The following is a 13,519-nucleotide window of genomic DNA, read 5'->3' as shown; positions in this document are numbered from 1 at the left end:
AATCTTACAACTCCGCCATCAAATTACTTCAAAGAAAGAAATTTACTCTGATCACTGGTCATGTGATGTGAACAACCACGATCAATGATCCAATAATCAGAATTATCCATTTGAGACACTAACGCCTTCTGATCAAATATCTCCTCTTTAATAGCTACAAACAAAATATCTTCATTAGCATCACCATCAAATTCCTCATCAGTGATACTACCATCAACAACAATAAGACAATCTCTTTTACCTTTTCTTTTATACTTCTTGAATTTCTCTCGCTTGTGCTCATTATCACCATTAGGATAGTTAGCAGCTATATGTCTAATCTTGTTGCATGAAAAACATTTCAAAGGTAATTTACCTCTATATTTACTAGTACCTTTGGGCAGCCACTTGGCCAACAATGCTTCAAGCTCAACTAAACCGTCTTCATCATCATCTTCTCTGGAGGATCTAGATTCATAACTGTGACTAACATCTGTACTTTTCCTCATAGATGGGTTAGAAACAAAAACTCTAAATGTAAACTCATATTTCTATACACTACCATCATAACAATTTAATTCAAAATAAGTAAGCTTGCCAAAGGTAGAGTCAAGGGTTACCTTAGTTTTATCAATAGACTTTATCTCTTGAATGGCTGCAACTCGGATAGCGTAGATTGGTAGTAGGGTTCTCAGTACCTCACTGATCACTGTGGCATCTTCCACTTTACCTCCTATACTCTTAATCTCACCGACTATCTCTTTTATCCTTTGACCATACTGTTGGATATTCTCATCTTCAGCCATCCACATGTCATCAAACTTTCCTCTTATACTCTCTTCTTTAGCAATATTTACAGGTTCATCACCGCTATAAATCCCTTCAAGTTTCTTCCATACATATTATGTAGTCTCTACACCATGAACATCTACATACTCTTCATCAGATAAAGAACTCATAATAGCCTCTAATGCTTGATTGTTTTCTTGTTGCGCTCTCTTCTGATCATCAGTCATAATCCCACTAGGTGCAACATATTGACTAACAACATGTTCCCAATACTAATTTCCTAGACTCTTGATATAAATTTTCATTCTATCACTCCATATCCTATAGTTCTCTCTATTAAACTTCAAACCTTCCTTCTTCATCATAATCTACAAGATCTTTACCTCAAGCTATTAGGCTTAGACCATAGAGGACTTGAGATGCTCTAATACCAATTGATGGTATGATGAAAGAATAAGAATATGGTAAACTACAAAGAGGGGGGGGGGGAAATCAGTAGATAGAAAATCTAATACTAACTTCACCAACCTCAAAAATCAATCTCTCTAAGTAAACTTAGAACTATCAATGCAATATCACTGTCAAGGTAAAAACCCTTAAGATAAACCGGTTGACTGTTACAATAGACTAACAGTAAACAATTTGAAACTCATAAACACCCAAATAATTTTACTGACGTAAGTAAAACTTCATTTCATAATGATGCCAGTTATCATGACTTATCAAAGTGGATTAAGTAGTTAAGCAAATCAACCATAATAACATAACCACAAAAACATTCACCACTTGAGACAATATTTTTGACATGGAAACCCAAATGAGAAAAACCATGGTGAGATGAGACTCACAAGATAACTATTTGAACTCTTTTGAAGTTTTCCCTATTAGGAGCCTAGACAATTAAAGCTTTACAAAAGTCTTGTTAATAACAGATCCTGTTAGGGACCACCCGATTAAGGGATTGACTATAATGTTTTGTTAGAAGAAATACCCTGTAAGGAGTAACTTTGGTAGAGGATTTGAAATCCAAGCTAATGGATCACCTAGTTAGAGGATTTGAATAGCACCAAGCTTGTTAGAGCTTAGCTAGTTAGGGGATTTCAATCTACCGTAATTGTTAGAAAACAACAGGAGTTTGGTGATCTGTTCGAATAGCACTACACTTGTTTGTTCATATCCTTTTCATTATCCTAGCTGCCTTTACTCAAACTATAGATACATCATCCGGGTTGACAAACACACACTCAACTAAAACTTTTCCAGCTCTGAAACTAAACAACTCATTGACCTTATAAACAAATTAATTAGGTCGGTAACACAACAAAAACCTAATTCTCTTATAGAGATTACAAACAAGTTGGTTCAAGTATGACCATTGGATTACATAGAAATCTATGCACAGCAATCAAGAAAGCCTCAACTGCTCCTTGATCACCGCTTCATCAAACTCAATAACTCATCATGTGCTTTGCATTACATGTAATATAATTTCTCATTCCCTAGGCAAAAAGTGTTACATCAATGCACCAAAATCACTTTGAAACACTCTTTATACAATAAGCATACATGTCATAATCATTACCTCTTATCATCAGATCATAAACCAATATAACTAGTTAACCGAACTTAATCAGTTAGGGTTTATCAAATCAACAGGTAGGGTTTACTGGTTCAACTCTCCAATACTTAGCAATAATAGTTCATTCCATAGACTTACCTACTAGTTATAGTTTCCTTCACTAGCTCTTCCTAGTGGTTACAAAACATCATTACAACAATATCATTACCAATTAACTCACATCAATGACAACATAACATATCATTAATGCAATCTTCATGCAAATGCCAACAACATAGACCCAATTCAATCTCCAATAATTGACCAAATCGTCTACCTGAATCATATTACACTATTCACACATTACATTCCTTGACCATAACCTCTAACATAACCATGATGATCTACAATGAGATCTTACATCTATATATATATATAAACTGATAGGGAGATTGCTAGGAGAGTGCTCAAAAAGGCTAGTTTTCTCAAAAGGTTCAATTTGTTACCCAGAGACTTGTTGAGTTTACTGTATGTGTTTATAAAGTCCTTCTTGTGGTTATAGTACCAATCAACTCATATATCACTTTCCTAACAAACTTCCCTTTGGTGAAGGCTCACTCCCATGCTCAAAATCTACTCAAATTTCTCACTCCACCCATCTACACACCCTCAAACTCTATTTTTTAGCATTCAACCCTATTTTTTAGAGTTCTTTAGGAGTCTTTTGCATGTTCAAGTAAGGGCAAAAAGGTTTTATTCCAGTTTTGATGCTCATATTTTAGTTTAAGGCCCATAGCCTTTGCCTACTAAACTAGGCAACCAGGGGTTCCAAACCTCAAAAGGGGCTACACATTGTCCAAGGTTCCATTTGACATTTTTTTCACTATCTTAGCATGACCACATAAGGTTTAACAAGTTCCCAAATCCTCCTTGCAAATGGGTTTGAGCATTTTGACCAAAACTATCATTTGTGTGTTATGCAACCAAAAAGGGCTACTAGCCGTGGAGGCCTAATTAGCACTTATTTTTCTCATGACACCCAACGATGGGATTTTCAACCATGGGAAATGATTTGGTTAGTGTAGATTAGGTCTAAGCTAAGAGATTTATTTGGTTTTGGACTCCTTCAAAGTGGTTTAATGACTATCCACCATTTTAGGTTTTGGGTGCTTCCACCATAGATCCTTTCTAGAAAACTTGTTTATTCTTCCCATACTACTTGGAGACCTCTTCCATAGCAAATTACAGCTTCCCATTCCTTTGACACACAAGCATAATGCCAAAAACTTGGCAAGCAACTAAAAATGGAGAGGAATGTCACTGTGACTATCAACCTGCTATCCTTTACCAGTCAGACTATTGCTGCACTTTTGGACCTATTTTTACAAGAAGTATCAACTTGTACAAAACCTCACTGAGGTCTTCAAACATTAAAAAACCCTCCTATTACATTGCCTTCATGATTCAAGTCTTGTATTATGCTCTTAAAGCAATCCATGAGCATTTTGTCAAATACAAGTCATAAAAATAGTGAACTCATTGTTTGCTTACAAAAAGATAAAGTTTAATAGGATCAAGCTAAACCAATGAGAAACTATGATCTTACACACCATTGGCCATATTTCCAAACCTCTACCTCATGTATTTTCTCACTCCAAACTAGACTTTGGGTGCAAATATTGAGTTTTAAACACACTACTAGCCGAGTAATCAATACTTGCCTAGTATTCACTCAAATCCTTCTTCCAACCACCATTTTGGCTTAAAACAAAGAATATGTACAATATATACATGAGTTCCAAGTTGACTGAATCCATATCGTGGGATCCCAAGCATGGATTAGTCAAGTGGAGTCATTTTGGAACTTCAAACCCTTGACAGGGCAGAGAGCACACAATTTGGAAATAATTTTATACAATCAAAATTCCAGAAGAAACCAATGAAAAAATAAACTAGAGAACATTATACAATTACTATGCACACTCTCCAAAAGGTATAGTATGGATTAAGAAGCTACAGTATGGATCATTGCACTAAAAGATACAAAAACCAGTCATAAAGCCATTATCTCATGATTTTATTGAAGAAAATCTTGTTTAAACAATCACCAACCTTCTTTAAAAAAAAGAGAGGTGTTTTTATAGTCCAAAAAGTTGGTCATCAAGATCATTATGGACAAGAGGCTTGCACAACCATGTTTTTCAAGAAAAACACAAAAATGACAACTTTGACAACTTTTTGAGCCAAATGACAACATTTCTTGCTTAGAAAGGCATTTTTGACAATCTAGCCTTATCAACTTGTCTAATAAACTTAGACATGCCTAGAAACACTTATCAAACATGTTTCAATGCTTTTGAAAGCATTAGAAAACCTTTAGCAATTTTGCACTATTTTGCCAAAAATTGTCAACTCAAAGCCTGAAATGTAAAATTTGATCTCTTGAGCCCAAAACAAGATCAAAACCACTACACATGACTCACAACAACCTAAAAAAACATTATCAACATAATACAAGACATTATAAACATGAAAGCATTAAAAACTCAAATATTGGAGTTTTACTCAACTAGGTGCTCCTGCACCATACTCCCCCAGAAACAAAGAAGTCATGTGACTCCTTGAGGTAGAAAAGAAGAAGGCATGACAACTTTATGAAAGTCAGCTTCAGGTATCCATGTGGCCTCTAAGATAGGTTGATCCTTCCATTTGATGAGATGCTCCATGTAGGTGTGATTCCTTGTCTTTTTGAGAATTTTGGAGTCTAGAACCTGTTCAGCTTGGGGAAAAGAAAGAGAAGGGAGAGATAGATCAGAAAGGGACTTGGAAACATCTAAAACTCTTTTAATCTCCTTAGGTGGCTTCCCTTTTAAAGCAATCAAATCTACAACATTAAAAATGGGGGACAAAGAAATAGTAGGCAAATCAACTTTGTAAGCATTAGACCCATACTTAGCCAAGATCTTGCAAGGGCCTATCCTCCTCATCTAAAGTTTGCTTGGAAATCCCTTTTGTAGCCTTTCCTTATTCAAATGAACCATCAAATAATCACCTATGGAAAACTAAACATCTCTCTTTGTAGCATCCACTCTTGCCTTGACTTTTTGACAGGTATCTTGGAGAGCTTGTCTCACTTGCTCATGAACCTCCTTCATGGAGTGAGTGGTGCAGAGCACCTAGCTCAAAGTTGTCTTTTCTTGCATTTTAGAATTTTTGTGTGATTTCACATTATTTTATGTTGTAATAAGGTGGAATAAATCCTATGATGCTTTTTGAAGCCATAGTTTGGTTGTCCACACTTTTGTTGTGCTCAGGATCCAAAATTGTCATTATCCTGAAATATTGTGAAAATGTCAATTTTTGGTTTGTACTAGGTGGATGCTTGGAAACTTTCTATAATGTTTGGAAATGGTTTAAATCCATTATAGGATTCCATTTGAGTGATTTTTAAGGCCTTGAGAGCCTTGCAGTGTGTTTTTGCACTCATAGGTAAAAGCTGTCAAAATTGTCATGATAACTTTTGCATTTTTAGGCAAAAGTGGTCCATGAAGGAAATGGCGTGGAAAGTTGGTTGGAACCAGCTTGAAATTGTGTATAAAACCTTCTAAAAATCTCCAATATGAGGTTAATCAACTTTTGGTTTGCATTCAAGTCATTTGCCAGGGGTTGCCTATGCTTTTTCTCACATTTGGACTATTTTCGCTTTGAATTTCTGATTTTGTACAACCTGTACGGTCTGGTACGGTGCTCATAGTAGCATAGGAAGTTAGAAATTTTTTTTCCCTTTCCAACAAGTATAATAGAGAGGTCTGAAGTGCTTTGAATCAAAAGTGTTGGTGTAAATAAATATTCATTTTGGATATTATTACACTTACTTAAGTTAACTTAGGATAATGCATCTCTTCATAGTTTGGATTTGACACACTTAGGGAAGTGTGCACATAGGGATAGAGCTTGTAGGAGAAATTCCACCTTTTGTGGTCTTATTTTGTTGTTACACTCCATATTCGGTGGGTCATCCACCTCTTGTGGAATATTATATTATTTCTCCTACCTACCCTTAGTATTTCTTACCTACGCTTGTTTCTCATTGAGCCACATGTCATATTTGTGTGCTCATACATCCATATGGCCTTGCCTATATAAGCAGGCCTCTATTCATTGTATTCGTTAATCCAATTGATCATTTGTATATTGATGAGAATACAGTTTGTTCTTGTCATTCTATTATCTCTTTTATGCTTTTCATTGTTCCCTTGATCTTGGAAAAATCCTACATGGTATCAGAGCTATTGGGGCTTCATTGATTGGTTTTTGGAGACATCGTGGAAGGCTTCTATTTTTGGTTTTGGGGATCTTCATTTTTTGGGGGTGTCATACAGTGATTTGGACATCACCGTTGAATCCAGGAGGCCATTTCCATAAATTTTGACTATAAATTTGACCTATTCTGGTGAGAAATTTTTTTTCCCCATTTTGGCTATTATCGTACAGATTTCGAACTTTTTTTTCAAAAAAAATAAATTTATTTTTCAAAAATTTTGAAAAAAAAATTTTAAAAAATCAAAAGGCGAATCAAAAAAATAAAAAAAAATCAAGAAATAAAATTTTTTTGTTTGCTGGTTTTTTGGGGGGTCCGCAGACCCCCCCGCCCCCCGTGCAGTGTGTGCATGTCGCAGGTGTTGCAGGTCACGTACCTGCTCTGCCATCGCCGTACCTGTCAGAACTGAGTCCTGCCGCCGCCGCCGAGCTCACCAATGGCACCTATCTCAACCACTGCCCAACGACTGCTCACCTGCGCCTACGCTAGCCACCGCCCAAACTCTTTGGCAGCCCCTTTCCCACCGGGCGCCTCAGCTCCCGACAGCCATCGGCCCCCTCGGTATCGGGCCCGCTAGTCTCTCCCGTCTCTGGCTATGCCTCCTTTTGCCAATGCTTTTTAAACTGGCGATCCACATCTACCACATGGCAGGAGGCCACTGGCCCATGGCCACCTCTGTCTAACATGTCAGCTCCGTACGGCAGCCCAGTTGACTACCACGTCACCTGCGCCACACTGTCAGATCCGTATGCCCAGTCATCTTCTGAGTCAGCAGTCCATACAGTATGGACGCCTAGTCAGTAGGGAAATGAAGTTTTCACAATGGTCATATAGTCGTCAAATTTAAAATAGTGAATTGGTGACATCAGTACCACATCAGCATTTTTTGAAATTTTTTTGACCCCTCTCCATTGAGCTTTTTCAGTTTTGTAGTCCAACTTTGAAAGGCCATATCTTGCTCATTTTTGCTCCTTTTTTTGTGCAATTTTTTTTGAAATGGGCTAAAATTTCATGATCTTCGTAGTGGTGTGGTTATTTTGTGATTTTGGTGCATAGGTTTTTTGAAAGTTTTGGATTCTCTCAGCTGTACCTATCCAATCCTCAATTCTGCAACTTCAAAGGCCTCGTTTGAGCTCATACGACCACCTTTTCAGGTGCCATTTTTTTTGAAAGTGCTTATTTTTTCATCTACTTTCATAATATATGATCATATTTTAGAGATTTTGAGTGGACATTGTACTTTCAGATATTGGTCTTATTTGGCCTATTAGGTACTTGTAAATTGCTTGGATCTTAGTTAGATCTCTTGCATTATCAGTTTGAGACTCTTTTGGCCTTATTGAGGCAGTTGTAAAATTGTAGATCAGAAGTCCACTTTGCCATTTTTTGCAAGTGGCCCATTGTATACGCACTACTTATAAAGTGCCAAATCATCACATTTGGGGGGTGTTCTTTGATTGAGTGAATTTGGGGGGGTGTCTTGTGTGAATGTGCCTCTCTTTGTGCTCTTTCCATTTTTTTTGCAATGAGTCCTAATAAATTTCCACCTTTAACTCCACATAATTATGCATCATGGAAAATTAAAGTATGGAGTAAATTAATGGAAAAGGGTCTCACACACTACATAGATGGAACAATGACAACACCACCTAATCCTAAGGCTGATCCAATTGCTCAATTAGAATTGCTTACAAATAATTGCATGGCTCTTGGAACCTTATGCAAGTATGTATCAGATGACCTCATTTTCCACATTGAGAAGTGTAAAACAATCAAAGAGGCTTGGGATATGTTTCAGAAATTGTATGGACAAGTTGATGAAATCAGAGGCTATCAGATTGACAATGAGCTCACCAACTTGGATCCCAAGAATTTTGATACAATTCAAGATTATGTCACCAAATCAAATGAGCTAAGAGCAAAGCTTAAGGATTGTGGAATTGACAAAAAGGATGCTCAATTGATATTCAACTTGCTGGATAAGCTTGCACTAGAATATGCAACATTTGTGTCTAGCTTCCAAACTCATCATTTGACAGTGGGGAGTTCTTATGTTATGCCTTCATTTGATGCTTTCATAGAAATGTTAATATTGGAACAATCTAAGTTGTTGAACATGGGGTTTCTCAAGTCTTCAAAGTCCAAGGCTTTGATGGCAAATCAAGGGAATCAAGGAAGTCAAGGCAAAGATTCCAACAAGAAGAAGAAGCAATCTAAGTCTAAGCCACACTAGGAAAAAGGACAATCATCCTCTCCATCACAAGGCGATTTTTCATCCTCTTCCAAGAAGGGGACACCACTTAAGAAGGATAAACCAACTTGTGCATGTTGCAAGAAGTATGGTCATGATGAGCATCGATGCCACGCAAAGCAAGTTGATGAGTTAACCAATCTTCTTAAGAAAAACAACATCAACTTTCCATCTGCCTACACAAAGAAGGATTCATCTCCTTCCACTTCCTCATAGTCTAAGGGAAAAGGGAAAGCATTTGTGGCTACAACATGTTCTTCACAGCAATGGATACTTGACTCAGGTGCCTCATATCACATGGGTTCTACAAAGGAGCAGTTGTCTTCATTGGAGCCATCGAAGGTACCTCAAATTTACATAGGTGATGACACACAAGTAGAGGTTGAAGGGAAAGGTTCAGTTGACATGGATGATGGAACATTTGAGAATGTTCTTTATGTTCCTAACTTGTCTACCAACCTTCTCTCAATCTACCAAATCACTCACTATGGGAATGGGAAAAAAGTTGAGTTTACACCAGATTTAGTTGTCGTAAAGGAACTTGATGATGATACCTTGGTAGCAGTGGGACAAGTCAATGACAACTCAAGGCTTTATTCATTCTCCCACTTTGTGCCAAGTTCACCTTCTAAGGCCTTGCTTACTCACTCAAATTCAGAAAGTAAGCTATGGCATGAGCGGTTTGGTCACCTCAACTACCGCTATCTTCAGTAGCTAAGCACTAAATACATGGTCATAGGTCTACCTTAAATTAGTTTTTCAGAGGGTGTATGTTTAGGTTGTTCCATGGGCAAGCATCCTAAAGAGAAGTTTGATAAAGGGAAAACTTGGAGAGCTTTGGAAGTTCTTCAACTTGTTCACAGCGATGTAGCAGGTCCATTTCTAGCACCTTCATTTAGTAAGGCCTGCTATGTTCTTACCTTCATTGATGACTACTCCCGCTTCACTTGGGTCTACTTTCTCATTCATAAGAGTGAAGTATTTGATAGATTTTAGGACTTCAAGACTCGTGTGGAGAAGCAATCAGGGAAAGTTGTCAAGATTCTTCGCACAGATAATGGAAGGGAATATGTGAACAAGAGACTTGAGGATTTTTGTACATTTGAGGGGATTGATCTTCAGCATTCTATTGCATACACTCCATATTAGAACGGGGTTGCAGAACGCAAGAATAGAACTCTCAAAGAAATGACTAGCTATATGATACATGCATGTTTTGATTGTGAGACATTTCAGAGTCTTTGGGTGTCCAGTGTGGGCTCGCATACCTCTGCAAAAATGCAAGGCATTGGAACCTCAGAGTCGGCCTTGCATATTTTTTGGATATCCTAAGGGTGTTAAGGCATATAGATTGATGGATCCAAAGAAACATGAGGTATTCATTGAGAGGAGTGTTCACTTTGAGGAAATCTCTCCTAGCTTAGCCTCTCTACCTCCTCCATCTTCCTCCATTGTGGATAGTGATGTTAGTGATTCAGATGATGAGACTCCTTCAACTCTGACTCACAGGGTTACACCTCCGCAGGGTCCACTTGCAGTTGAGAAGCCTCATTCTCCACCTCCACCTAGACCTCATTGGGCTCAACAAACACTTGAGTCCGTGGGTTCTCTTGTTGGGGATCCTTCAGATACATAGAGAACTTGCTTACAACATTAGGATCTTCCACATGCATTCATTGCTACTGCTTCCAATCCACAGACATTTAGGGAAGCATCAGGGGTTCCTGAATGGGACCAAGCTATGGAGGAAGAGTATAGTTCCTTGATGATGAACAATACATGGGATCTAGTCCATCTCCCTAAGGGGAGAAAGATGGTTTGATGTAAGTGGATCTATTGGACCAAGTTTGCAGTGGATGGTAGTGTGGATAAGTATAAGGCTCGGCTTGTTGCAAAAGGTTTCTCTTAGGTTGTAGGTGTTGACTATACTGAGACCTTTGCACCCATAGCCAAGATGAACTCCATTCATTTGACAGTTGCTATTGCTGCAGCTCATGGTTGGGCTATACATCAAATGGATGTGAAGAGTGCTTTTCTTCATGGTGATCTAGATGAGGAGATTTATATGGAGCAGCCACAAGGTTTCATCTAGGATACTTCCTTGGTTTGCAGACTAAGGAAATCTCTTTATGGCCTTAAGCAAGCCCCCAGGGCTTAGTATGCCAAGATGGATTCCTTTCTTCTCTCCGCAGGGTTCATTAGGTGTCATTCTAATATGAATGTCTACATTTTGAGATAGGATAACTCTCACTTGATACTTGTGCTCTATGTTGATGACTTGATCATTACAGGGAGTACTTCATCCATCATTAGCAAGGTCAAATCTGCTTTGCATGATAGATTTTCTATGACTGACTTGGGTCTTTTGCACTACTTTCTCAAGATAGAGATTTCACAGTCCCCTTCTAGGTTTACACTATCGCAGCCCAAGTATGCTCTTGATCTACTTGCACACTTTCATATGGCTGATTGTAAGCCTACCCTGACTCCCTTTCTTTCAGGAGTCAAGCTTGAGGCTCAGTGTTCTTCTCCATCAGTTGATGCCACTTTGTATCATCAGCTTGTGGGTATTCTCATCTACTTGACTCATACATGCCGTGATATTTCATTTGCAATTGGCATGGTTTCCCACTTCATGCAGGAACCACATGAGCTTCATTGGAAAGCTGCCAAACGCATCCTTCATTACATCCAGGGTACACATCACTATGGGATTCACTATGTTGTAGGCACAGGGCTTCGCTTGGTTGGTTACACAGACTCCGATTGGGCTGGTGATCTAGTTGATCGTAAGTCTACTTCTAGTTACAATTTTCACCTTGGTTCGGGCCCCATTTGTTGGAAGAGAAAGAAGCAACATGCTATTGCTCTCTCTTTGACTAAGGCTGAGTATCGAGGCACTATTAACGCAGCGACTAAGACCATTTGGCTCTAGTAGATTCTCACAGAGTTTGGATTCACCACTCCATGGCCAACAGTTCTACATTGTGACAATCAAAGTGCTATTGCAATCTCGAAGAACCCGGTTCAGCACTAGTGGACCAAACACATCGAGATTCATATGCACTATATCTGAGAGCTCATCTAGGAGTAGGTCATTGATTTGCAGTATTGTCCTATAGCAGAGTAGGTTGCTGACATATTCACCAAACCTTTCACCGAGAGTAAGTTCTAGTAGTTGTGAGCTCTCTTGGGGGTGTGGGATGTGTCCTTAGGGGGGGTTAGCTGACTTCTCCTTCCTCTCTTATGGGGGGGACTTTTTCCTCTTTGAGGTTTTGTCCTTCTTCTTTGAGATTCTTTTGTACATTCATCTCTCTTTTGGGGGGGAGTTCTTTCCCACTGGATTTTCTCCCTTTCTCCGTTTGTGAGAGATTGCATTGCATAGTTTTGCTTACATTTGCATATTGTACATGGGTACCTATCATGGCCTAGTAGCCGAGACCCATCTTGCATTGTTGACTTGAGTCTTCATTCCCCTAAGTTGCACTTAAGGGGGGGTGTTCATGTAAATAAATATTCATTTTGGATATTATTACACTTACTTAAGTTAACTTAGGATAATGCATCTCTTCGTAGTTTGGATTTGAGACACTTACGGAAGTGTGCACATAGGGATAGATCTTGTAGGAGAAATTCCACCTTTTGTGGTCTTATTTTGCTGTTACACTCCACATTGGGTGGGTCATCCACCTCTTGTGAAATATTATATTATTTCTCCTACCTACCCTTAGTATTTCTTACCTACCCTTGTTTCTTATTGAGCCACATGTCGTATTTGTGTGCTCATACATCCATATGGCCTTGCCTATATAAGTAGGCCTCTATTCATTGTATTGGTTAATCTAGTTGATCATTTGTATATTGATGAGAATACAGTTTGTTCTTATCATTCTATTGTCTCTTTTATGCTTTTCATTGTGCCCTTGATCCTGGAAAAAACCTACAAAAAGTTATCACTGTTTTGTAATATTTGCTCACAAACCCTTGAAATTTGGGGTTTTGATTGTAAAATGCATTTTACCTGAGCATCCATGAATGGCACAAGTTTCAATCCATTGGATGGCTTGGGTAGGCTCTTTAAATAGTTTTAGAGTAGACTTTTTGTGTTTTTGTAGGCCACAAGGAGGAGAATGGGTGAGATGAACAACACACAAGCTTGTAGCTAGTGTGTGGGGGCAGCAGAGATTGCTCATTTTTAGAGCCATGGAGAACTGATACCTTAGCAACCCATAGTGTTTTGTAAAGGTCTATGCATGTACCAAAAGTATCCAAGATTTTTTTGGTTATAGATTTTGACTAGTGAATATTTTGGAGCACATCTTCCAAAACTACCTAGAAGCCCTAAAAATGTTTGGGGTTTGTTAGGAAATTTTGGGGGAAAAGACCAAAAACAGTCCCAAAAGGGCTAGTCAAATAGGCCTAATAGCAGCCGGTAGAAGCAAGTTGAAAGCCTAGGGCTTGGGATGAAGGTGTAGACCTTTATAATGAATAAAATGACCTTGAAAATACCTAAAAAACATAACCACAAACTTTAAACATGGTTAGAGTGAAGATCCTTGGCGGAGGTCTTTAGAGCCTAGCTAGAGTTTTGGGAAACTAGTAGGAGGCCATCTCAAAATTA

The sequence above is a fragment of the Cryptomeria japonica genome, chromosome 10, assembly GCF_030272615.1.
Source record: "Cryptomeria japonica chromosome 10, Sugi_1.0, whole genome shotgun sequence".
NCBI classification, from domain to species: Eukaryota; Viridiplantae; Streptophyta; class Pinopsida; order Cupressales; family Cupressaceae; genus Cryptomeria; species Cryptomeria japonica.
Note: the sequence above shows the minus strand (reverse complement) of the source record.